This window comes from Rousettus aegyptiacus, unplaced genomic scaffold (genome assembly GCF_014176215.1).
Source record: "Rousettus aegyptiacus isolate mRouAeg1 unplaced genomic scaffold, mRouAeg1.p scaffold_m13_p_16, whole genome shotgun sequence".
NCBI lineage: Eukaryota > Metazoa > Chordata > Mammalia > Chiroptera > Pteropodidae > Rousettus > Rousettus aegyptiacus.
This window is the reverse complement of record NW_023416291.1, coordinates 3,480,407-3,505,610: the sequence shown is the minus strand read 5'-3', so window position 1 is coordinate 3,505,610 and position 25,204 is coordinate 3,480,407. Positions and strand designations below refer to the sequence as shown.

The 25,204-nt window shown below is 39.0% G+C and overlaps 1 long non-coding RNA gene across 1 annotated transcript in view; it reads right to left on the bottom strand.

Annotated features, from left to right (window-relative positions):
• Positions 1-7,522: 7,522 nt before the first annotated feature.
• The window catches only part of LOC118612411, a 36,962-nt gene continuing 19,280 nt past the window's right edge, over positions 7,523-25,204 (bottom strand). Inside the window, exons 2-6 of the long non-coding RNA XR_004954836.1 lie at positions 23,157-23,238; positions 18,837-19,106; positions 17,563-17,761; positions 10,456-12,063; positions 7,523-7,850 (exon numbers count right to left, since the gene is read on the bottom strand). This is a non-coding gene — a long non-coding RNA (uncharacterized LOC118612411). The remainder of the gene's footprint in view (positions 7,851-10,455; positions 12,064-17,562; positions 17,762-18,836; positions 19,107-23,156; positions 23,239-25,204) is intronic.

Sequence of the window (25,204 nt, the reverse complement as noted above, 5' to 3'; positions counted from 1 at the left end):
ACTTCAGTCTACAGTAGCCTGGGTAACTAGAGACAACTGCTAGATGGATATGGCTTTGCTAAGATGTGCCCTCTCTGCTTATGGCCAGGGAGGCAAGTTCGTCGTACTATTAAAACTATTTCCCCCTTATTCTCAAGTTACTGTGCTGATTGAGAATGGAAAGATCCAAGAGGTGCTAGAAGTTTCATCCTTTAGCTCACTAAGATGATAAATGCCCCGTTGTAAAGCTCCTTTGTCCACATATTCCCCCCAAGAATTGGTGGGGGTGCAAAAGCAGTGGAGCCCCTATAAGACAGTGCTTTCCAGGTCCCTATCCGGGAACTCAGGATGCTTCCGCGAGGTCCAAAACAGGCTGCAAGACTCAATCCATATCAATACCACTTTCACATGACTCGCATTTGAAATACCTTCGTTCCCTTCCCCCTCGTCACAAACTTCATTTATCCTCATGAAATGGCGTTCACTCAGCGAAACTTCTTGCTTGATTTTTGTTGCAGAGGCTCATCACCGAGACAGGGTTTTGGAAAAGTGGGGAACAAGAGGATGGGGGACCAAGAGAGGGAGAGAAAAAAGAAAGAAAATAAAATATCTTCCCTTTAAGATTAAGGTCTGATTCTCATTAGAGCCATGTTTTTTTATTTCTTTTAGTCCTTGGAAACATAAGACCAGCAGTTATTTTAATGGATGATCTAATTCATGCCGCTGCCTCCAAGAAGAATAAAATCTAAACCATACAAGATAAATAATAGCCTAGCCTATTCTTAAAATGGTCCAAAGAAAGAGATTCCACAATTTTCTGTCTCCAGATTCATATAAATAACTTGTTTCTCGCTCGTAACTTAAATTCTATTGTTTTACCTTCTTCTCTCTTCCTTCGTCCCTCCCTCCCTCCCGTTCGTCCCACCCCTTCCCTTCCCGCATCCCTGTCTCTGTCCTTCTTCTGTTTCTGTTTCTTTTCCCTTTCTTCCTTCTTTCCCTTCTTTTGTCTGCCTCTCGTTCTCCTTCTCCATTTATATTAGTCTGCTTAGTTAGGCTGCCATAACAAAATACTGAAGGCTAGCTGACTTAAACAACAGAAATAAGTTTTCTCACCGTTTTTGGAGACTAGAAGTCAAAGATCAAAGTGCCCTCAGAGCTGGTTTCTGGTGAGGCCTCTCTTCCAGGCTTACCGATGGCCACCTTCCTGCTGTGTCCTCGCGTGGCCTTTTTTCTTTCTCCGTCTCTCTCTCTCCTTCCCTCCCTCTTTCCCTGTGTGTGTGTGTGTGTGTGTGTGTGTGTGTGTGTGAGAGAGAGAGAGAGAGAGAGAGAGAGAGAGAGAGAGAGAGAGAGAGAGAGAGAGAGAGAGAGAGAGAGAACAAGGGAGCACAGATCGGGTCCCCACGCTGTGACCGCATTCAAATTTAACCACCTCCTTAAGGCTTCATCTCCAAACAGAGTCACATTAGGGATTATACTTCAACATATACATTTGGAGAGATACAATTCTGTTCTGAACACTACTATAGTCAGATATACCTGGATTCGAATTCCTGCCAGCTCAACGACTTCAGACGAGTTGTCTAACTCCCTCAACTTTAGTTTCCTATTCTGTAAAGAGGGAACAATAAAACTGAACATTGAAGGGCCTTTGTGACAATTAAATAAACAAATTGTTATGCACCAAAGTGTAATGGAAAATGAATACCTAATAATATTTCTCCTTAACTTACTTTAAAGTTATTATAATGACTTCTTTCAGCCTTTTCTTTTCCAATCTATATAGCCAAAACCTTTTTTCATTTCTCCGAAAAAGATGCTTGTTTAATATTTTCATAATTTCTTTTGTTGACTTAACAAATACTGTTTTCTTTTTGCGTGACATACACTATACTAGGCATAGGCTATAGTGTTGAATGAGACAGTCTCTGCTCACGCAGCGTCCTGTCTAGATGGAGGAATGGACAATCAACTAATGAAAACACCAGTAATATGCAATTACAAGTCAGCTGAGAGGAGCGATTCTAGTTTATTGCGGCAAGGTCATGATTATATGGAAGAAGGGTCAGGGGAAGCCTCACTTTTGAGGGTCTTATTTTCTCACCTAGATCTTCTTTGAGTCTACAATTCAACTAGTGTTTGAAAAACGAAACCAATACCTAAGGCTAGAATACTTCAGGTGCATTAAAATAAATAAAATGAAAAATAAAAAGTCTCAGGATGTCTAGAACACATAAATCAGAACTAACGCAGTAAAACCTTTGTTGTCCTGTGAGTGATTCACTCATAGACAGATCAGATTTTCAAAGAGACAGTTAAAATTCAATGGTTAAAAAAAAAAAAAAAACACTAGGCAGAAAATAGACGCCTACTTGGAGAATCTTGTCATGTCAGAGAAAAGACTGCAGTAATCTACCAGTACAAACGGTACTGTGAATAAGGGGGCAAAAATTTAAAGCATACGGACATAATTGTAACTTGTAAAATTGCGTATTCATAAGAGAATTGCCAGTCTGGAAATCAATGATATGTGAAACATGTGTTTATTAAGAATATTTTTAAAGTCCATACAAATATTCTTTTTACAGAAAACTTGATGTGTTATTGTGCACTACCTAACTAATGGACTAATGGATGATGTAACCAAAAGATAATCCAAAGTAAAGATAGTAGGATTTTAAAAAGAGGAAAAGAAATGAGAAGAAAAAGATAAAGATAAAATTCATATTAAAAAACATAATTGTAACAGCCCATTCAATATGATAAGGCTATTTTCAGCTTCGTGATCCCATTCACATTAACCATTCTTATTAATGAAAACAGCGATAATAATAGAAACATATAATTATTGAACAATTGATATGTTTCTATGTTTTTGTCCATTTAGCTATCAATCTGTATAGTAAAATGTTGGAGAGTATAAGGAGATATAGATATTATAGATCATTTGCTATGGCCCTCCTTAATTTATATTAGAGGATATTGAATCTTAGAGCTGTAAGTGGCCCCTGTACAGGTTTTAGAGTTTAGACCCTCATACCCCAGAATAACTTTCTCCCTCCGTCCGCTCAGAAGTTCCCTCATTTTCTACCCAGTGGTTAGACAAGTACCATGACAATCATCGGTGAAATATTTACTTTTTTGCCCAGCAGTCCTGACAATCAAATACCATATAATTTCCCGAGATCTAGGCTATTCAGTTTCATCTTTATATCCATTGTATAGCAATATAAATAAATACTATGTTAACAGAATTGTACGCGTGTGAAAACCCAAGTAAATTCTGAATGGTTGCTGGAGAGTCTGAAGTAAGAAGGAGGATGACTCTTTTTCAGAAAAATAAAAGTACTTGAGGTTAATACAAAATTATATTTCTAAAATAAAATCTTCAAAAACATGAAAAATCACCAAGTACAATATTAATACACATTCTGGATAATGCACACAATTGAAGATAATGCAAACAGAATTTTTATAAACAATATGAAATTTTTAACGGTTTAGTCACCAGTTTTCACTTAAAAGTATGTCATTAGTATTTTAATTATTATGTTAATGGTTGAATAAAGTTTAACAAATTTTGCCAAAATTTATTGTTTCTCTATTTTTGGATTTTTAAGATTCTTTCCAAATGTTTTCTATACTTAGATTTCTATAGTAAAATAAAATTGCAAAAACACCATAGCTTTTTTGCTTTGATTTTAATAGACCATGTTTTTCTTTTTTAACTATAAAAGAAAAATGCACACTGTTATATACAGATGCATATAACATAATTTGAAGAAATTTTAGCTTTTTTTGGGGGGGGGGAGTGTACCATAAACAAATATTTCCAAGTTTAAAAAAACTTCCTGATAAACGAATTTTGTACTTGTCACTCATGTCCAGAGACCTAACACTTCTGTCAAGAACACAGGCTTCTAAAAATTACAAATAGAAAATTTCGTATTATTAGGTCTTTATAGTTTATTCTCTGACTTGACAAGATTATTATAAAGAATGCATATTTCTTCCTAATCTTCTTTAAACTGATGAATGAAAATTTAAGCGTCTTTATAAAATAAAAATTTAATTATACACATTATTTTCTCCTCAGTTCTTTTCACATAGTTCTGTAAACTGAATATTTTATATGTCATTTCTACAAATTATTTTATTAGTATTCAGTGGCTATGTGATAATCTCTCAAGAAGAGTCCTAAATTAGGTTTTTAGACATTATGAATTATTATGAATAATTCTGGATTAGCATCCTTGAATTAAACATTCATCCATATTCTTGATTGAATTCTCAGTGTCTAAGTGAATTTCTGTGCATTGATACTACCTTCCTTATTTAAAGCATAGCACATTTATTTCATTAATTAAACGTTAACATTCGACATTACACAAGTAGCATCTCTCTAAATAGCCACAATATTTATATAATTAACAAATAAAAATGTATAGATTTAACAAATTAAATTTCCCCATTGCAAATACACTTAATCAAATTCTTCGAACATTTAATTAAAACTTTAAATCTAGTGTACCTATTTCTCTCAAATGCTTTAAACATCATAATTAATAGAAAAACAAATATTATTACATGGAAACATTACAAACTTATTAATGTTAGGGATTTAATATTTATTTTCATTACTTTAATTTTTTTTACTAACATTGGCTTTTAACATTTTTCTGGACTTACCTTTCTAATAATGCAGTAATTCTACCAGACTCAAAAAAAAAGTCATACCATCTCAGACTAGCTGATGCTGCGGAATCCTCAGTGCCAACCTATTGATTCTTGGTTGGGTAGGAATGTGAATGCAAGGTCTTGAGGCGATGCGCATCGGAGCCTCTTAAACAGCATCTCGTTTTCTGAGCAAGTCTCTGGTGCTACCTCATGGGACTTTTAAGTCTGTGCCTTTCACACAAAATTTAATTTTTAGAAGCTTGAGGCCTCTGATGTGTTGCTCTAACTTTTAATTTTTGTCTGACTGCCAGAACTAACTCGTTCTGCCCCAATGCTGTGTGGGTCTGGCCCGTTAGGATTATCGCAAACTTTCCATGCCTTATCAGGATCTTGTCACCATGTTCATCGACGGTGATGCTAGCTGTAAGGATTTTGTAGATATCTCTTATCAAATCGATGAGGCTGCCTTCTGATGTTGGATAGCTGAGGGTTTTTATTACAAATGAGTATGGAATTGTAGCAAATGTTTTCACTCATTATTGAGATGACATCATGGTTTTCTTTTTTGTCCTGATAATGATATACATACTACACTGCTCATTTTTTAATGTTTTACGGATCTTGCATTTGTAAGAGAAAACCAGTCAGTTTGTACTAACTCATAAGAGCCAATCGTTCAATTTTCAGAAATTCTGCTAGCCATATTTCACCTTTCAAGTTAAAGAGCACATAGCTATAACAACAGGCAAGATGTGCCATCTTCAAAGTAGCATCTCATTTAACGCTCACATCAATCTACATGTATTGTTTCCTACTTACGAGTTACAGTTACTGTTTTCTTCAGTTTTATTACCAAGAAAATTGAGATTTAGGGGGAAAAAAGTGACTTCTCCAAGTGATAGATAGTAAACGACAGAACCAGGACTTGCACCTGAGCCTTCTGAGTGCCACATACCTGCTCACCATGTTGTGGCAAAGGTTACTCGAGATAATATGTGCAAAGCAGAGCGTCCACTGCAGAGTGTGTGCTAAAAATGGGTTGTTTTATAGGAATTCTGCCTTTGGTTTTTTCCAAAAGATGATTCTTTCCCAGAAAGCCATGAAGATCAATGCCTCAAGCATATAAGTTGTTGTTTTACTTAAATCTGTATATTTCAGCTTTTTCGGGCTCGGTAGTCCCTTCCTATTTTTTTTTTTTCCTGAAGTGCAGTATCCACACGTGGCAGTGCCAGGAGTCACTGAATCTCTTTTAGTGTCGATCACACGACAGAGAACGAGAGGAGGAAAAGCGCAGCGCATCTCTCGGTCAGAAGCCAAGGTCGTTGAACATTGCGATTTGACAGAAAAACTCCACAAAATCTCTCTCAGCAAAAATAACCTCTGAAGAAATTGTGCATGTACAAGAGGTTTAAGTCCCTGGGTAGCCCAGTGGGAAAAAGTAGCCCACAGCTGGGGAATGAGTTGTGCCCTCCCCACGTTCACATATCGAGGCCCTGGCCCCTAACGTGACTGAGTTTGGAAATAGAACTTTCAAGGAGGTAACTGAGATTAGATGAGGTCATGAGGGTAGGTCCCTAACCTGATGTGACTGTGTCCTTATAAGAAGAGAGGTACCAAAGATGTGCGTGGACAGAGGAAGGACCCTGTGAGAACACAGCAAGACGGTGTTCATCTGCGCAGGAAGGACAGAGGCCTCCGGGGAACCAAACCTGCCGACACCTCGATCTTGACTTCCAGCATCCAGAAATGTGAGAAAATAAAAATCTGGTGTGTAGCTTCCTAGTCTTGGATATCATGTTATGGCCGCTGTAGAAGCTAATACACCTGCCGAATCTAAAGTACATTTGAAATTAATAATGGAAAATTGTTTGGTTGAGTGAACGTACAAAATGGGTTTCCTGTTTTGGGGTTAAGATTCCCTGTCTTGTAACTAATCTTTACCATCGATAAATCTTTCGACAGGTCTCAGTATACAGATGATTTATTGCATAAAAACAGCGTAGCCAGGGACTTGGATTTGTGGCTAATTTAAATAATCGATATTGACAAACTAACATTTCATCCCAATTCCTCATATATCTCAAATCCTTGGCCTTTTTAAAAAAAATCTTTAAGATATGTTATTTTAACATAGATTCCCAGGTGCAGAATTTCTGATTTGAAGGATAAGTAGATATTTCAAGTCTTGGCCATTACTGAAAGCAGAGTTATGCAACCATTTAAACTCCTGTGACAAAGGGAAGATAGTGGGTCAGAAAAGACCTTTTCTGGTCGCCAGCAGCAATGGCAAATTGTCAAGCTGTTCTCTGTGTGTCCTGCCCAGCAGGCGGCCTGGCCTAAGGCTTCTAGGCTTCCAGATTGTCTGTTTTCAAAGAGAACAACGCTCTTTCGCAAAGGGCCCCGAACCAGCAGAATGAGGCCCCTTTGATGCATCTACTTCCTCTGGGTCATATCTACCTCAGCAATTTTATGCACAGAAAGGAAAGAACAAAGAGGATATTCAGCTGCAAGACAAGAACGAGATTTGTCACTTCCTTTTAAGTACCTGAAAACATAGCTGAATGGAGAAGGATTATGGGGCAGTAAAATACTGTTTAAAATATTCAGTGGATGAATAGCATGAGACATTTATCATAAAAATAACAGTGAGCCGAAGAAACAATTCTTTCACTGAATACAATCATATCACTCTTACTACTGCTGTGAGCAATCTGCTAATAAATGGTGCCGTACCGGTCATAAACCTTTTTACTCGTTTGAGTTTTTAAAAACCCTCCCTTCATAAAAGTAGTAATCATTTGTCACAAGCTTTATTGTTAATTCTTGGAGCAATTTTCTAGAAAAAGCCACTGTGGTTTAATCATTTAACTTTGTTTTTTTTTTTTTTATGGTTAATGTAGTTTTAAAAATCTAAACCTTGAATGTGTTGATTTTACTCTTTAGGTCCAGAGAAGGCTATCACTATTTGTTATGATATTCTAGTTTTCAGAGTCATGTCTGGGCAAGGTATAAATAGTATTTCGAATAGTAGACTATTAGCCAACATACAAGAAGGAAAGACGCTGTATGGTTTTTAATTCCTCCTAAGAGAAGAGAAAGGCAGGTTCCTGAGGGAACAGGACTGATCTCTCAGCGGGCATAGGAGGCAGTCCGATTATATCCTTTCTGTCCATGAACTTGCTTAGCTGAAGAGTAGGCTGTGTGGAAAAACAGACAAAACAAATGGTGGTTCCTCTGAAACCCTTGTGAAACGTTTCTGTACTCAGTGATGTTCGTATGGAATAAGTATGACATATGGAGAGACAGTTTCCCCCACTTCTGCACGGAAAATAGCATGGTTTCCGTGCACGAATGGCTCCGGCAAATACAAGATTGCTCGGTGCACCCACAGTTCCGCCCGCCACCAGCAGCAGAGGGCGTGTGACATAGCCCAACGAGGACACAGCTCCCCTGGCGTGGATGCCCGGTTATCATGGTGGACTTCCAGCAAGCGACATCATCAGACCAGTTTAGAACTACAAATAAAGCGCTTCAGGCAAAGTGGTCTTAGAAAAAGCACTGGAAACAAGATAACGTTACACAATGTAGTTTTCCAGATATTTTTCAATTCTGAGTCTCAGAGCCAAGACAGGTGGTAGGGGGCAGGGAGCAGGGGGCGCGTCCCACCTCACAGGGCAAGTATGCTCTCGATTTCCGTTCCTCAAATTGTCTTCTATGGGGCATTAATTTCCCACAAATTAATGATGGAAAATTTAAGAGTTTGCCAAAATGTTAAGAAAAATACAAAAGGTTTAAAAAAATCAGGATAAATTTGTTAAAAAAAAAAAAAACAGAAGAATGGAGAGAAAACTAAAAATTTTAGCCATTTGTGAATGGAGAAATGAGAATAATTTGAGCAGAAGGAATCAAAAATAATTAAGGAAGCTTATCTGAACTGAAAAATATTCTCTTTTAATATATGCTCTTACTATGTGCCTGGCACTCTGCTGAGTATTTTAGCTGAATTGTCTCATTTAATTCTTAAAATAATCCTCTGAGTTAGTTTGTGTTGGTCTAATTTAAAGCAGAGGAAAGTGAATCATAGAATCATTAAGTAGGTACTCACTAAACTGCTCCTAGCACTACATGACAGAGGAGAACATATTCTTTATGTGTGTGTGTGTGTGTGTGTGTGTGTATGTGTGTGTGTGTGTGTGTGTGTGTTATGCATAAATATTGAAAGAGCTTGCCATAGACTCCAGGAAAAATTTTTTATATCAAAATATAGCTCAGTCACATTTTCATATGACTACACATAAAAGTAATCAGAACTAGTATATTTATTATCAAGGAAAAATAGTGGAGCAATAATTATGTAGCTTTGAGAGAGAAAGACAATAACCAACGGGTCCTTTGTACCTGAAGGCGACATACACCCGAAGAGTCATAATATGTGACACGGGTCATTTTTTAATATGTGAGAACCTAGAGATGAATGAAAATTAAAAACTGAAGAATGTGGCGATGTGATATATTTAAAAATAGTTAACCATATAGATGAGTCTAAACAATTGTAAATCTAATTACAAAACTAAAAGCACAGGTTTTAAAAGCATTATTAAAATAGAAAATACATGATTTCAAATGTAATAGTTTAGTATTCATCTGGATTTAAAATAATAAAGTTTCGTATGTCATGTGAAAAAAAGTTTAACCCTATTTTTTTACAGCAGAAATTCCTTTAAAGTTATAGAGTAGTTAAAATTTCAAGCCAGAGAAAGATTTATTAGAGGCAAAGGTTATGAAACCAATGCAGACAAAAGACATTTCAAGGTAAAAAATATATATGTACATATATTAAACAGGACAGAGGAGATTATCTAATACTGATAAGAAGAGATATAGCTATGTAAGTTTACAAGTAGGATAATATTTTTTAGAGATATGCAAAATCAAAACTTGCAAAATGAAATAAAATAAACTGACAAATATTATAGTGGGGACTTTAATGTATATTTAAATCTTTTATGTTTTTGGTAGGCCCAAAATAAATGAAGACATAGATCTCTATGTAATCTAAATAAGATTGCTTAATAACAGATATGCATAAGAGAGTATACTCCAAAGTGAATAAAGTATTTACTGAGGTGCCATGGTACATTAAGAGATGATAGTCTGTCACAGGAGAAAAAGGAAACCACAAATCCAAAAATGCTGAAAAGATACATATTTTCAAATGACACAGAAAAAATTTTAAAGTTATATGTAAAATATTAAAAAGGGCCAATACATATATTTAGAATTGAAAATGGTCCTCAAATAACTCAAGTGCAAATTACAGCTAAAATATATTTAGAGACAAGGGTGTGAGTGCTACATTTCTTACACATGGGTTACCTAAAGCTGTGTGCAGAGCCGAAATCGTATAAATGTTGGCTATTAAAGAACCCCTTGAACGGACAAATCTCTTACAGTCCTGTTTCTGGCCTGTTCTCACTCCCACCTCCTGCTGAATAGGAGATCCTCATTGTTATAGGTAATGCCTTAACACCTTCTGGATTTCCACTGAAATGTCATCTTCACAAGGAAATCCCACCCTACCTCCCAAACCATTATCAGTTCTTGATTTTATATATTTTCATACCATTATTTGTAATATATTTTACTGATTTTGATTACTGATTCATAAAACAAGAACAGGCTGCTATGAAAAAGGAATAGGAAAAAAGGAGTTAGTGTAAAACTACTGCTACCAAAATGTAAGAGTAAACACAAGGGCTAGAAGATATATTGGGGGACTCACTTGCAAAGGGAAGAACTTACAGAAATGACCGAATCAGCCAGTTACAGATTAATCACACCCTATAGATAGATTTCGGAATGGCTTTCTGGAAACTCTTGTCACACCTACAAGAGAAATGATCTGTAAATAGATAGGACTGGTGGTCCAGGAATTCCTTCCCCCTTGCAACTCCCACCTGAAACTTACCCCCTCCATCCTGAGTCAGGAGTCAGGAGATGCACATAGAACCTCAGACAAGGGAATCACTCACTCCTTGCATGGATGCTGCAGGGTATCTAAGCTGTAAGAAATCTAACCATGGGGAGCTCGTGCTTTGGTGCTGTGAAAACCCCACACACTCTGCTGGCAATAAATTCTCCTTCCTCTAACAAAGTTGTCTGAGCGCCCAATTTCCTCCGTCGGGTGTCACTTCCTGCAACAGAGTAAGGCTTAGAGGATTCTTTTCTTTATCAGATTTGCTTCCAGAGTAGTAGAGGTATTTTCGTAGATATCTTTGTGTTGTCTGTTCTTTCTCTTTGTTCTGCTTATGTGAATTTTTTTCCATGTAGGCTTATTTTCCATTATCATTATGTGACATGCTCTTTTTTTTTTTACTTTGTGACAATTTTTAAAGCCTAAGATGATGCTAGATTCCTCCAGAAAGTATTCACATTTGCTTCTGCCAGATACTTGGGAATACCAATAATTTTAAAGATTAAAGAATCATTTATAATTAAGTTCACAGTTTTAGTTGTGTCTAATAGTATTAATTAGTACTGCAAATCCATGAGAGAGCTGGCATGTGGTTACAATTTCTCAGGGAGTTGTTTTTTCCTCTAGCTTGCCTCAGGGTTGAGATAGATTCTTTGCAATTTTCTGGAGGGTAAAAAGAAAAGGAAATAGTTTAATTACTCTTCACCCTTATCCTGGGGACATAGCTTTTGGCTTCAACTCTTTCCTGGGCAGGGCTGCGCCTTGACTCCCCGCTCTAGGCAGAGCCTGAGCCTTGAATCCAGCCCCTTCTCTGCCAGTGCAGATCTCAAAACTGAAGGTCAAGCTCATCTCATTCAACAAAGGCCTTCAAAGTAAAAGTGGCTTCAGTTGCTGACTTACTGCTCTCAGTGCCTACCTTTGATTAGAAGTGTCCTGAGAATTCTTCTTATTTTATTTGGTTATTTGACAATTTTAGGAATTTTTAAAAATATACTTCACCCACCATTTTTACCTGTTTTCAGTGGGAGCGCTTTTTCAAATAACTTATTCATATTGCCAGCAATTGAGGTCACCGATAAGTATAAAAATTATTTTCGATATTAAATTTGCAAAATATCAAGGGGATTAGAGATGGGTTTACCTGGCACACTAATACTCACCTCACCTGCCTCACCTGCCTCCACCTGTCTCCCTGCTATTTCATTTATATTCTCTAACTCACACGGGGACCGATGAGCCAACTTGAACCACGCACTCAAAGTTCAAATAGTGGTTTTTTAATTAAAATTCCAATGGCGCTTGATTTCCAGACATTTTATTTGATACCTGGATAGCTCTTCTTTGTAGCAAAATATTCCTTGATATCAAAATAAATTTTCAAAACGGTATCCCAAATGCATTTTGCTTGATGATTAATATCTTTTAAAGACAAGAATCTGACAAAACATATGAGGTAATTATAATAGGAAGAATAATAAAATGAGGATATATCTCAAGCCATAAATACCAAAGAAAATGAGGATCCTCTTCTCAAAAACTTGTGGTGCAAAGTTAGATATTAGTCAATGATCGGGAATGCAAAACAACCCCGGTCTTTCTACGAGTACAATGTGAAGTTATAGTATTTGCACGCCCTGTTTGTATCCTTTCTCATTAGTTCTTCCTTTGAGAAAACTTACAAAAGAAATTCTTCGTACGTGATGTCTCCTTCATGGGCTCTTAAAAATATTGGCACGATACACGTGGAATGTACCATGAAACATTCCTTTGTATTGTACACAGTTTCATGGGAAAGAACTTATGCAAATTACAGTTACAGACAAAACATATCCTGGTGACATCATGATATCACTGAACACTTTCCAACACTAAAAAAAAAAAAAAAAAAATCTTCCTCCCATCTTCACCCTCCCCCACCAGTGGCGACAGGCACATCCAGCTGTTGTTTTCACAGAAGGGAGTCTGTCACAGCGCTGCCCTGTTTTTGCTGGTCCCATCCTCCAGCACACTTTCAGAGGGCTAGCTAAAATCAGTTCCTCATGGTCGAGGCTGGAGTGCTTTGTTCTATAACTCCTTTCTGATTAAGATTTTCAAGAAGTTAGTAAAATAATAAACAAAGAATTCAGAGCAAATGTTATTAAGGAATACACACATATTCTTGCTTCTCATCCTGACAAAATGCTAAACGGTTTCAAGCTGTTATAAAAATGGATATATAATTAAAATCATAAGCCAAATAAATTAGAACCATTAAGAATTTCAACATAATAAGATATATCAAATTCAAAACAAAATTTTAAAGTGATTTTGTTGGGAAATTGAAAATGTCATACTTCCTAGCTTCATCATTGTGGTTTGAAACAAATTATTTTGGCTGGTGCAGATTTAAAAGAGTGAATACAATTTTTTTCTTAGAGGAAAGTATTCCTACCAGTGCCATCACTATTATAGTACCTAGTAACAAAATCTTCACCACTTTGACCCAAGATCCTGAAGAAAATTCATAGAAATGCAGAGAAATGTTTTCTGATTATATGACCAGGTAGTTTGCACTGCACCCTCCCAGGCACAAAAAAGAAATTTCTGAGCTCCCCAGAGCAGAGGCCACAGGCACCTGACACAGTGTCTGGCAGTTACAGTTTTGTGCTACATGTTGTCACATAATAAGTCACACACCCTACTTTGAATATGTAGGATTCTTGGAGAAATAGGTAAAATGTAGAGGTACATGTTGTTTTTCCAGTGATCTTTTGGCATAAACAAAACTTCAGTCTGAAATAATGTCTGTTATGCAAAGATAATTTTAACTAAATATATATTGTATAATAATTAATTAGACTAAAATTCAAGAGGAAAATTTCTTAGTCCAAGCCCCTGAGTAGCCCATTTCTTTAAAGAATAGCCATAGTGATATCTTATTACCAACCTGTGGAAGCTGAGTGAGTAGATGACTGGCGGGAATACCACGAAAAATAAGTAAAAAGTAAGGTTAAGCCTTTGATGTTCCTTTGAGCCTTCAGTCAATTTTTCTAACTTTTGCTAGGTTTCTTTCTCTGTACGATTAGAGAGTTAGATTTAAACTGGTGGTTTTCCAGTCGTTTTAGCCATGCGACAGTTATTCGAAATGTCCTGACAGAAACCGTCACACGGCAGAGCTGCTGTGCTTGAAGCATCGCCGCGCTCAGAGCCTGGCTGCGGCTCCTGCTTCCCCGTGGCGGGGGCTGAGGATGCTCGGAATCCGGCGTGATAAGCCATGCGCTAGGCCATGAAAAGAGACTGCGCACATTTATCATCTTAGAAGAAGAGGAGGAGGAGGGCGGGAAGAGAAAATGTGTGCCCGGTGGGTGCCTCTCTCCAGCTTTAAAATGCCGCCATAAGTTTACCCTTTTATAATATTTTGAAACAATGGTTGAAATTTTTTATTGTCGCTTTTTAGAAATTATTTTTCCATAAAATGGAACTGGAGGATTTTCACATTCTCCAAGTTGTGGTGGTTTCTTCATATCCACCCCAGGGAAGTAGCTGCGATAATGCCGCTTGGTGCCAGCCAGCATCAATTCCTCCCACTTCCTTTCTGGCAAAACCCTGACGTTTCTCAGGATGGCAACGTGCCCAGTTAAAACTGATCACTTCCCCAGACTCTCTTGCATGTTGATATGGTCCATGTGGCAGAATTCTGGCCAGTGAGATGAAACTAGACTACTAGGTGGTGGTTTCATGGAAGCTATTGTTTTCTCGATTAAAAAAAAAAAGACTCATTTGTGATTAATTTGTTGAATGAATTGGTGGCATAATATATCCTTTGCTCTCCACCCTTCTTGCTCATTTCTGCATGGACTGTGGGCATGATGCTAGAGGCGCATCAGCCACCCTGCAACGATGAGAACAAGATTCATAACCTCCAGATGACAGACAAATGGAAAGAGCCTGGGTCCCGAAAGGCATTGTAGATCTACCACACTAGCCATGTTCTAGCTGAGAAAAATAAACCCTAACGATTTAAGCAAGACTCAATTCCTAACTAATATAGAAGTCACGCTTTTCTTCTATCCTCCTTCCAAGAAAAAAAAAGTCCTTGGGTGCGCTAAGATAGCACCGCTGAAAACACCGATTAATAACTTCCGAGTTACGGAACCAGAGCTGGTCACCGGAAGGTGACAACGCTCAGCCTTATACGGAAGGAAGTCAGAGCTGAGTGAGGCAGAGATTCACAAAGACAAAGGGATTCAGGTAGGTCGTGGGGGAAGGTGGCAGTGGGGGCAGTGACCAAGACACAGTTGAGTATGGAGCCCCGTAATCGGATGAGCATGGGGGGTACGAGTAGAGCGACTGCTTGAGGAATGGTCGAAAAGCAATAATGGAGGCATGTTCGGTAGCACAAGGAATCAGGGAGAGGACAGGAGCCTCCAGTTATTACGGATTTAGACCTGTTCCTGGGCCCTTAATAATAGAAGTTCAAGATTCTCACATGATTATGGAAATTGAGTTTTCAATTAGGAAATTAGAGGAAGTCTCAGAGAAAACTACAATTGATTTTTTCAAATTAGAAGAATGTGATCCATCCTTCACCCTAGAAGAAATTCTTATATATTAGGCTCGAACATGCAACACGTGATTACTTTCATTTGCAAAAGAAATGTAGCTTTCTTATCTCTCTTTAATCCAACTATCCTCTCGGGGTCCTGGGCAGCCTCCCTGACAGTCAGTTGTCGGGCTGATATCAATTATCTAGACACTGCTACTTCATAGAATCAGCTTGAATTGTGGATTGGTCTTTAACTGTTTCCGATTTCCTGGTGCCTGGTCAGGCGCCTGTGAAGCTTTGCCATTGCCAGGAATTCTTTCCTCTTTTTATTCTTTTCAATCCATAGTATAAAACATGTGTTTTTTGTATGAGATAAAATTCAGGGAGAATAAAAATGTTTACTAGCATTATTTTTTCTATTCAAAATAAATACGGCTTTTTTAAAAAAATTTATTCCTGGAAAATGTAGAATTTTCCACTATGTATATGTCTACTTTATTCAATGAAAAAATTCCATTGAGAAAAGCGACAGGGTTTTCACCCATCATAATGTACTTAGCATTTTATTTGAGAATGAAAATATGAACACCATGATGTAATATATATGTATTTTATATTTGTATATTATTTTATATGTGTGTGTATATATATATACATATACACACACATACATATATATGTAATTGCCATAGATAGTCATAGAAAAAAAAGGAAATAATTTAATCAGATTTTGTTTTCTGATGAATATAAGGCATTTATATGTCCTATTTTACTTGGTATCAGGTTTGGTAAGTTGTATGTTTTAAGGAATTTGTCAATTTTATTTATGTTATCAAAAGTTATTCATAATTTCACATAAAGTCATTCATAGTATTGCTTTAAAATCCTTTCAATTTCTGTAATATCTATAGTAATATCCCATCTTTCTATACTGATATTAGAATTTGGTGATTTCTCTCTTTTTAATCTCTACTCATCTTACTAAAATTTATACATTTCATTAACATTTTCCAAAACTGCCTTATGGTTTTGTGAAATTTTTTCAGTTCTCTTTTCTATGTCTTTGATTTTTGCTCTTAATCGTTAATCTACCTTTTGAATTTAATTTTCTAATTTTTTTCTAGCTTCTTAAAATAATCTTATGATTATCTTAAGGTAATTACAATGGCTTCTTAATGAAGAAACTTAGATCATTGATCTTAAGCCATTCTCCCTTTCTGATATAAGCATTTAAAGGTACAAATTTCCCTGTATTATATTAGGTACATGCCACAAATTTTGATATGTTTATTTTCATCAGCATTCAGTTCAAAATATTTTAGAATATTTTAGTGATCTCTTCTTTGATCCATAGGTCATTCAGAAGTTGGTTGTTTACTTTTCAAATATTGGAACTTTTCTAGATAGTCTATTGATTTTCATACCACTTAATTCCATATGGTCACAAAATACAATTACTAGTATCATCTAGTCCTTTGAAATTTATCGAGATTTGTTTTATGATTTAGTACATAGTACATCTATCCTGGTTCATAGTTCAGGTGCACTTTAAAGAATGTAAATTCTTTATTATTAATTGTATCTACGTGTATATAATTTTTCATCCTTTTTACTTTCAAATTATTCTTGCCTTTTTTGTTAAAATGCATCTTTTAGAGACAGCATATAGTTGGGTCTTTCTGCTTTATATGGATTGACAGTTTCCCTTTTAACAGGAAAACTTAGTTCATTTACATTTAATGCAACTGTTGATAGGGTTAGATCTAGGTCTGCCATTTCTTTTTTATCTTTTTTTCTCATATGTTTTGTTGTTGCCGCTCATTTGCTTCTTCTTTCTGCCTTCTTTTGAATTGATTGGTTTTTTTAGCATTCCATTTTTATTTCTCTACTGGCTTTTAGTAGTTGCTCTGAGAATTACAATATGTATCTTTAAGTTATTACGAACTGAGTTAATACCGAACTACTTTATACACGACATATAGGAACTTTGTAACAATAATTCAGTTTACTGCTTCATGTTCTCCTGCTTTACTGACTTAATTTTTGCTTTATGTAGTCATATATCTTTCAAAGCAGTTATATTCCACCAAAAGCTAGTTTGCCTCCCAGGAGATATTTCACAATATTTAGAGACATTTTTGACTTTCACAACTGTGAGAGGGACACCGCTAATGGGTGGAGGCCAAGGGCTCTGCTAAAAATCCGACACCGCACAAGGCGGCCCTTCAGAATAAAGAATTATCCATCACAGAGCATCTACGGTGCGAGACAGTGACGTTTAAACAGATAGAGCTTACTGCGGTTACTTAGATTTCCAGCTAATAAAGGACATTTCTTTACCATAGTCCAAGTTCCCCCAAACACCACATTTATATGCAAACCTTAAGTGTTAAACTCTCCAAATTCATACCGAGTACTTTTAGCCGATGATCAATCACCGAGTTTATTGCATGAATTAGTCACGTTGTGCAGCTCCACGCGAAGCGTTTAAACGCAGCTGGAAAGGGGCCAGAGAGCGGGGCGAGGGGTCCGCCTGACCAGCTGACTTCTTTCTCCTTCCCCTCTCGGTGCGCGAACGCCAACTCAGGGCTCGGTGTTGGGGTGTCTTCCTGTACGCGAGAGGTGAGAGGAAAACATAAAACCCTGACGAATTATACTTGCACATTAAATAAACCCTAAAAATGTAAGCCCTTTTCTACAGAATTATTACGCATTTCTTCAAACACACTATATGGTCCTTTTTCAAATGATATTTATCAGCTTTATTAGACACACTGATAAAATGACAAAAATTTCAACTCTGACAACACAGGATTTCAAGCTGGGCCTGGGTATGAATCTCTAGATGTATCGCTTCCTAAATTCACAATACTGTCCTTCAGCCCTCCTCCAAGCCTCATCTTATTATCATTTTTTTAATCTATAAAATGGAGATAATACCTATCTTGTAAGGTGGTTGAGAAGCCGCCTGGTCTAATGCAAAGAAAGAATTTAGCCGGTCTCAGGCCTTGCTCTGTCTCGGAGACTGGCTTGTCAGCCCTGTGACTTGGCCCCGCTGGCCTGAAGAATATGCCACTAGCAAAGCGGAGTCTGTGCTGAGCTGCGAGCTGCAGGGGACCGCACTCGTGTCCCGAGACACACCAGTCCGCACTGCTGAAAAAGGGTGCGGATGCGCTCTGTCACAGATGACTCGTTTCAGTTAGCTCACAGTGAGCCCAGGATGGTGAGGGGCGGCCGCGGCGCTCGTCCGCCATCTTCCCAGGGAAATGCCACGAGTTCATGCTCGGGACAGCCTGGGCGAGCTACGAGCTGCGCAAGTCAACTCCTTATCCAGGCGCCACTGAGGCCCGCAGCTCCCAGACCTGATTTGCTCGAGGAAGGCCTGGCCGCCCGGGCCTTCCGAAGTCTGCGTGGGAGCATGGAGTCTAGGCCCGGGCAGTAGGCCCTGTGTTTCCCACGGCGGCCTCAAAATCGGCAGCAATACTCAAGTCTTTCATTTTCCAACCAGCCTCAAAGGTTGATTAGAGGGGCCTTCTCTAGTCCTGGGAGAACCGTCAAGTCAAAACACACACACACACACCCCACACACCTCACACACACAGTCTCCCTCCCTCTCTCTCCCTCTCTCTCCCTCCCTCTCCCTCCCTCTCTCTCTCTCTCTCTAACAAATGGCCTATCTCCCACCTCGTGCATTGACTGCCACAGCTGCCGTCCCGACAGGGCCTTCAATCACGCACATGTCGTCTGTCTGAAGGCCGTTTCCACCTCCAGTCGGGCAGGTTGTTTTCAGCACATCTGACAAAATAGGCCAGACCCGGCAGCACCCTTCGACGGGAAGTGCAACAAAAGACATCCAGCTGTGCCGAATTAACCGGTCTTCATTCATCACCCGCGGTCAGAAAGCACAAGGAGGCTGACGCTATTTGTAAGAAATTCAAGGGTGTTATTATTCACCTGTAATTAAAAAGAATGGTTTGATTTGGCTTACGGCCTGGAGGAGAATGAATGCTTTTATTCTGCCAGGTTATGAATTTTTCCAAAAACTGCACAGGCTCTGAGAGCGAAGCAATGAGATGGAGAAGCTTCGTAAAGTAGGATTCTCCTCAGTCTATATTCACTGGCTTTTATTTAAAAAATTCCTTTGTTTGGGGGGGATTGTTTTGGGGGGTGGTTTGACTGTTGCTGCTATTGCTGCTATTGTTGTTGTTGTTGTTGTTGTCGTCGTCGTCTTTGCCCTTCTGCTTTAGAGAAGTGCTCCTAAGGAATCAAAATCAAGTGGGTTTCGAGTCCATCAGCATGAGGACATTCATGTAAAAGATTTCAGATGTCCCAAGAAGAACAAATCTCAGGAAATGTATTATAGAAGCACATAGTTGCTTTTCCCAGATACCTTACATATCCGGAAAGAGTAAAGAAATCAGGGTTCCTGCGGTATGTAGAGAAAAAGATATTCATGCAAGAAAACTAGAGATAAGTCTTTAAATATTTTTATACATCCGGAGTTCTGGGAGACGGATATAAGGATTTGCCAAGTAATTTTTTTAAAACGATTTCTTCTCCAGCCATGCTGTTTATTCCAGGAAGAGTTTAAGGCAACTTTAAGAGACATTAAGACATAAAGTGAATATTCATGGGATGAGAAAAACAGAAAAAAAGGGAAAACAAAGTAAGAAATACGAGGCGAAGGTAGGATTGACCAGGGTAAGCCGTGCAAATGTGCACCCAGATTCTAGTGTTTACTTGGTAAGCTGCGTGCGTCGCCCTGAGTTTCCAGCAGCCAGTGCAAAGGGGGGCCGAAGACCTGTCATGTGGTTTGTAATATCCGCAACGTTGTAACAGGAGAGGCACGTGCGTTTCTCGAGTACGCTGATCAGCGTGGACTGAGAGGCCTCGGCTTTCGGGGGAAAATAGTTCCCAAAATTGTATGCCAGGAAAGTTAAAATTTTTTTGTCATAATTATGTTTTTGTATTTTTAGGGTATTTATGTTTTTATTCTGATATCAATAACGATGAAAACAAAATTTCCTTCTTAAGTGCCAAAATCGTTGTTGGAGGTTCATAGAGTCTATGGTCCTTGGGCAGGTCTCACGAGTGTGAGCAGCCGTGGGGACAGTTTGGGGCAAGGGCCTGGGCAGGGTAGCCGTTTGGGGTTTGCCTATAATCCGCCACCCTGAGCAGGGCACACTGAAAATGATGAGGCCGCTGAAATTTAAGCCGCCTGGATGCTCTATATGATATTTGGTATTTCGAAAACACTGTACACTTGCCAGTAAGTCAGTCCAGATGGGACTCAAATAAGTTTAGCCAATATCATTATCCTGGCTTGCTGATGCGGAGTCGAGTCTGATCGATTTGCCTAAGGCCTTTTGATCCCTATAGAGCCACCATACAGCGTTTACCACTTCCTGTATTCCAGCAGCCAAAGAGCCCCGGAGGGGAGCAGAGCCTTTCATATTTCCTGTCCCTGGCTCAGCCCAGCAGGTCACGGAATCTTCCAAACAAAGGGAAAATGTCTGTCCTTATAGCCTGGCTGCTTCCTCTTTCCGCAATGTCTTACAAAGCAGCCCTTGGCCAGTTTCTTCAAACGTGCTGCCTAATTTCTGTTCGGAGGTTGTGGTTAGTCTCAGGTTATTTTCCTGAACAGTTATGAAGAACAACGTTTCCCAATTTACTCATCAGAACGAGAGCTGCGTAAGAATCTGGAACCCAACTCAGCGCATACACAATTTTACGTTTGCGTAGATGTTTTCTCATTTCTAAGCAAAATCAAAATAAGTTATTATTATTATTGTTATTATTGTTATTTTGCTATTTCCAGGACAGACATTATACATTTATTCCCTGTAGTAAGTTTCTTGAACTTTCCTGATGAGGAAAATCACCTCATTTGGGCTGTTTGTTAAATAAATACATACATACATACAAACGTACAAATTCCCCAGCCCCACTAAGACTTCCTGAGTCAGAGTATTTCAAGAGGCTGAGGTCTGTTTACGTGAAAGTATGACATCAAAGACTCTGGAGCCTCCTGAAGCCTCCATTCAGATCTCACCCTGCTGCCTAACAGTTCTGTGACCTTGGGCAAGTAGCCTTCTCTCTTTGTACCTCTGCCTTTCCATATGTGAAGTGAGGACTTGCTCCTTGAGAAAGCCCAAACAGAAAGGCCACTTAAGAAAGAAGGACCCAGCAAAGGAAAATTAGGAGGAGGCAACAAGAGTATTTGGATCAGTCTATTTCTAAGAAGAACTATGTTAAAAAATACCTACCTTTTGATTAGATAGATACAGGCTCTAAAATGGCTGAGAACGAGACTATAGTTTTTAAAACAAGGGCGCATTCTCAGACTACTTCTAGGAAGAAAATGACCGTCACCCCTAATCACACCGAAACGGAGCCCAATTTGGAAAGAAAAGATAAATAAGTCAGTCTAGCATTGCACCCTGTTTTTGCTCACAGATATTCCCAATTTTAAATCTAAACACCTAACAACAATGGGACTTTATGAAATGTTTTAAGTCGCTCATTTTTAAATACCTTACGAAATTACAGAAAAGATGTCCATTTGTTTCACATGAAAAGAATCTTCTACTCGAATGCACCGCAAAATTATCTTAAGTGGAAACTTTCTCAGAGACGACATGGTCAGGAAGACACAGGCGGGGTCTTCAGTGAAAACACTGGGTAAATGTGTCAAAATGAGTGATACAGTCAAAATACATAAATAATGGCCACGTTTCTTAGCGACTTCACTAAAACTGGATGCCGGCAAGCCAGATGGCACAGGTCGTTAGTGCCTTTTGGTGTCTTCGGTAAGGGAACTCAGGACTGCAGACTCTGGGCTGGCAAAGCACCACTACTGGCAGGGACCCTCGAAGCAGAATGCACTAAAAGACCCTCCTGTAGCTGGGGAACGAGGCCTCCGAGTTCCTTTGTTATTCTGCAGTGCCTCCAAATTCATGATGAGTCTTGTCCTCTGTCACCCGAAGGCACTTTGGGGACTTAAGTTATTGTTTGCAGACCTGGGATAAATTCAGTCGCATCACAAAGGCAATACATTTAGTTCCAAATGTTAACACACACCTCCCTCTAAATTGTAAATCAAGATTCCCGTTGTTTCTGGAACAGCAAGATAATTGTAGGGTCTCTTTCTAAATAAAGGAGCCAAAATAATACTTTTTTAAAAAAGCAGGAATCTTTAAGTAGTTAACTTTATTATGCAACTTGTTTACCGAGCTCCAATAACTTCTCTTTAAAGTATAAAAGCAGTTGATACCAGTACATAATTATTGGCAAAACAGAAGGCACTTAAGGTGGAAAATAGGTAGATCCCAAAGGTAAACCTCAGGACCAGGGCATCCTTGTCCCCGTCTTAGTGAAGTCTCTGCCCCGATGCTGAGCCTCCTTTGGGTGTCCTCCGGAAGCCCTCGTGCTCCGTGCAGATTGCACTGCCGGGGAGCTCTAAAATGTGTCGGATCACTACATTATGATAAAGGCTCCTGTTCCTCTTATTGAGTGAGTTAGTAATAAAATCTGCTCTCTGATTAGAGAGAGGCCATTCTTTGTGTCTTGAAGAAATCTCACGCCGTCGTTTGTTGACGTGATGAGCAAACCCAGGGCGACACGGAACTTCGGTGGGACATGAGGCTCGGGCAAGTAAGTGCAGGTCTTGTGAACCCCAGGCTGTTCTTTCCGGCTTCCCCCTCTTGGCTGCAAAGGCAGGGCAAAGCAGCCGCAAGTCGTGCCTCCTACCTGGTGCTGGCACTACGTATCCTGCAAATGTGAATGGAAACGGTGGCCAACAGCCAACAGGGCCTAAGCCTGTTGCGCCCATGCAGGAAGGCTCTCTGTATGAACTCCACACGGGCTCACGGATTGTCACATATAAACCATTTGAAAGCAAGTTTATACCTTGGCTAAGGTCTGCATGGTCCTTGCACATTTCCTCAGGCCGCCCCAGCCCTCTCAGCTGATGTTTTATTTTGTGCCAAAGCTCTCAAGACCTACCTGTGTTTGCAGAGGCTGGTCCCTTTCCTGAGGTCTGCTCCTTCGCTTGAGGCCTGCCACCTCCATGGACATTGATACTTGCCTGTAAAACAGTGTCACTTAGCATAGACTACAATAATCTTTCAAGGTGAAAATCTTATTAGGCTTATGCCTAAATCCTAAAGCCACCTGAAAACCCAGCCATGCTCCATAACATAATACAAATTATAGGTGCAGAGTCTTATACTCAAATGCAAGGCTAGAAGCCCTGACTCTTCCCCAGCTCTCTCCATTTGCATTTTTATGTACAAATTAAATGTCCCATTTTCTGTATTTCACACGGTTCGAAGTGAATGAATCAAATATGCCAAGATGAGGTTAAGGTGGTCTGATAAGAAGTGTCCTTCTCATCCACCTAGCTTCTATAGCAATGGTGAGATTAGAAGACTTGGCAGATGAGACCCAAACTCTTGTCGTATTATTGTTAAGCAGGAGGCAGTTGCTTGGTGAAGCAGAGCGGGCTCCCGCTTTGACTGGTTTGGTCTTGAAACATTTATCCAAAGGAGTTTGTGACTTTATAGAGCAAACGCGTTCACCCAGGCCATTGCCCCTCTCTCGACCTGGTAGGGTAAAAAGGAGAAGCAAGAGACCAACCCCGCATTCTCGAGAATCTAACGGATCAGTCCCATCTGGCTGAGCAGCAGTGTACAGGGACAGATGACTGACAATCAGGTCATCCCTGTGGCCTCCTGGGTGGGGCCGAGACACTCAGAGAGCGACGAGTGGCCGTCCCTCCACTCGGAGAGAAACGTTTAGCATCAGAGTTAAGCATTTCTGCCCAAATACTTAAGATCTATTTTTTTAAAAGTGTTTCTTTGATTCTAATTAGAGAATTAGTTCTGCAGTCTATTATATTTTAGCATTTTCCAGAACTTCTAAGAAGCTTAAAGCTAAGTGTATTTGCTCAATTATAAATAATAGTTGTTTTTATCGCCTATGGCCATTTGAACTTAAATACAAATAATGCATCAGATAATTTAGAGTCATTGTTTTCTTTTATAAATTTAAGCCCACCACATTTCAAGATCTTATAAGACTGGTTCCACTCGGAATAATCAATCAAATGCGATTTGCCATGATGGCACATTCCAGGATAACCCTTCAGGGACACGGGTATTTTGTCGGTACAAACAAAATCCACTGATTTCATAAAAAATATTATTGACATTGACAAGTCCTAAAAATAAATAGGTGCTTTTTTTTTTTTTTTAAATTTAGACTTCGTGTTGTCAGGAATCAAGGAAAAGTCAGAAGGGGTGATCAACAGTGATGAGTTAAAAGATAGTTTTGGAAGTGTTTTCTGATTTGAAATATCTGCAAAGTTTCTCTGAAGATAATAAGAAAAACGGAGGCGGATCAAAGATACGAAACTACTTTTTTGTCACAGATCAGTTATACACACTAAAGCTCATTTCTTAGAATGGCTCAAATTATTTGGTTAAAATCGGCAACGTAAATAGAGGGGATAAAAAAGGAAATTGTCTTGAAAGACGTGTATTTGATTTACGTCCTCCATATTGGTCAAGCGTCAGCGTGGTAGCAATGTTTAGTCTTTGTAAAATCCTTGCAGTTTGGTCCACCAGCGCTCAGTTTCCTTGCTCTCCTGACCGAAGGCGCTGTTTGGGATCGCTCCGCGAGGCCAGCAGCTGGCGCCTTTAACCTGGCAGACGTTGTCCTGTCTCAGCTGAAATCATCCCACAGGCAGAGGCCAGGATTTTGTTTTTCCTCACACCCTTCTCCCGCATGCAGAAACTTCCTTCACAAGACAAAGGGAGCGTGCATAACGAACACCGCAGGGTGTGGATGAGTTTAATAAACCCCGTCTCCGGTGTATGAACAGCCTAACGCTGTCCTAGTGCAGTAGGATTACTCAACATCCACTGAAGTAATTTGAAATGGTTCCTATAAGACCAAAACCCGCAGCCAACAGAATCACATCATCATCGAATATTGAACTTGGATAGGACCAGTACAGTGTGCGTCAAAACTGAGTAATATATGGGCACTTT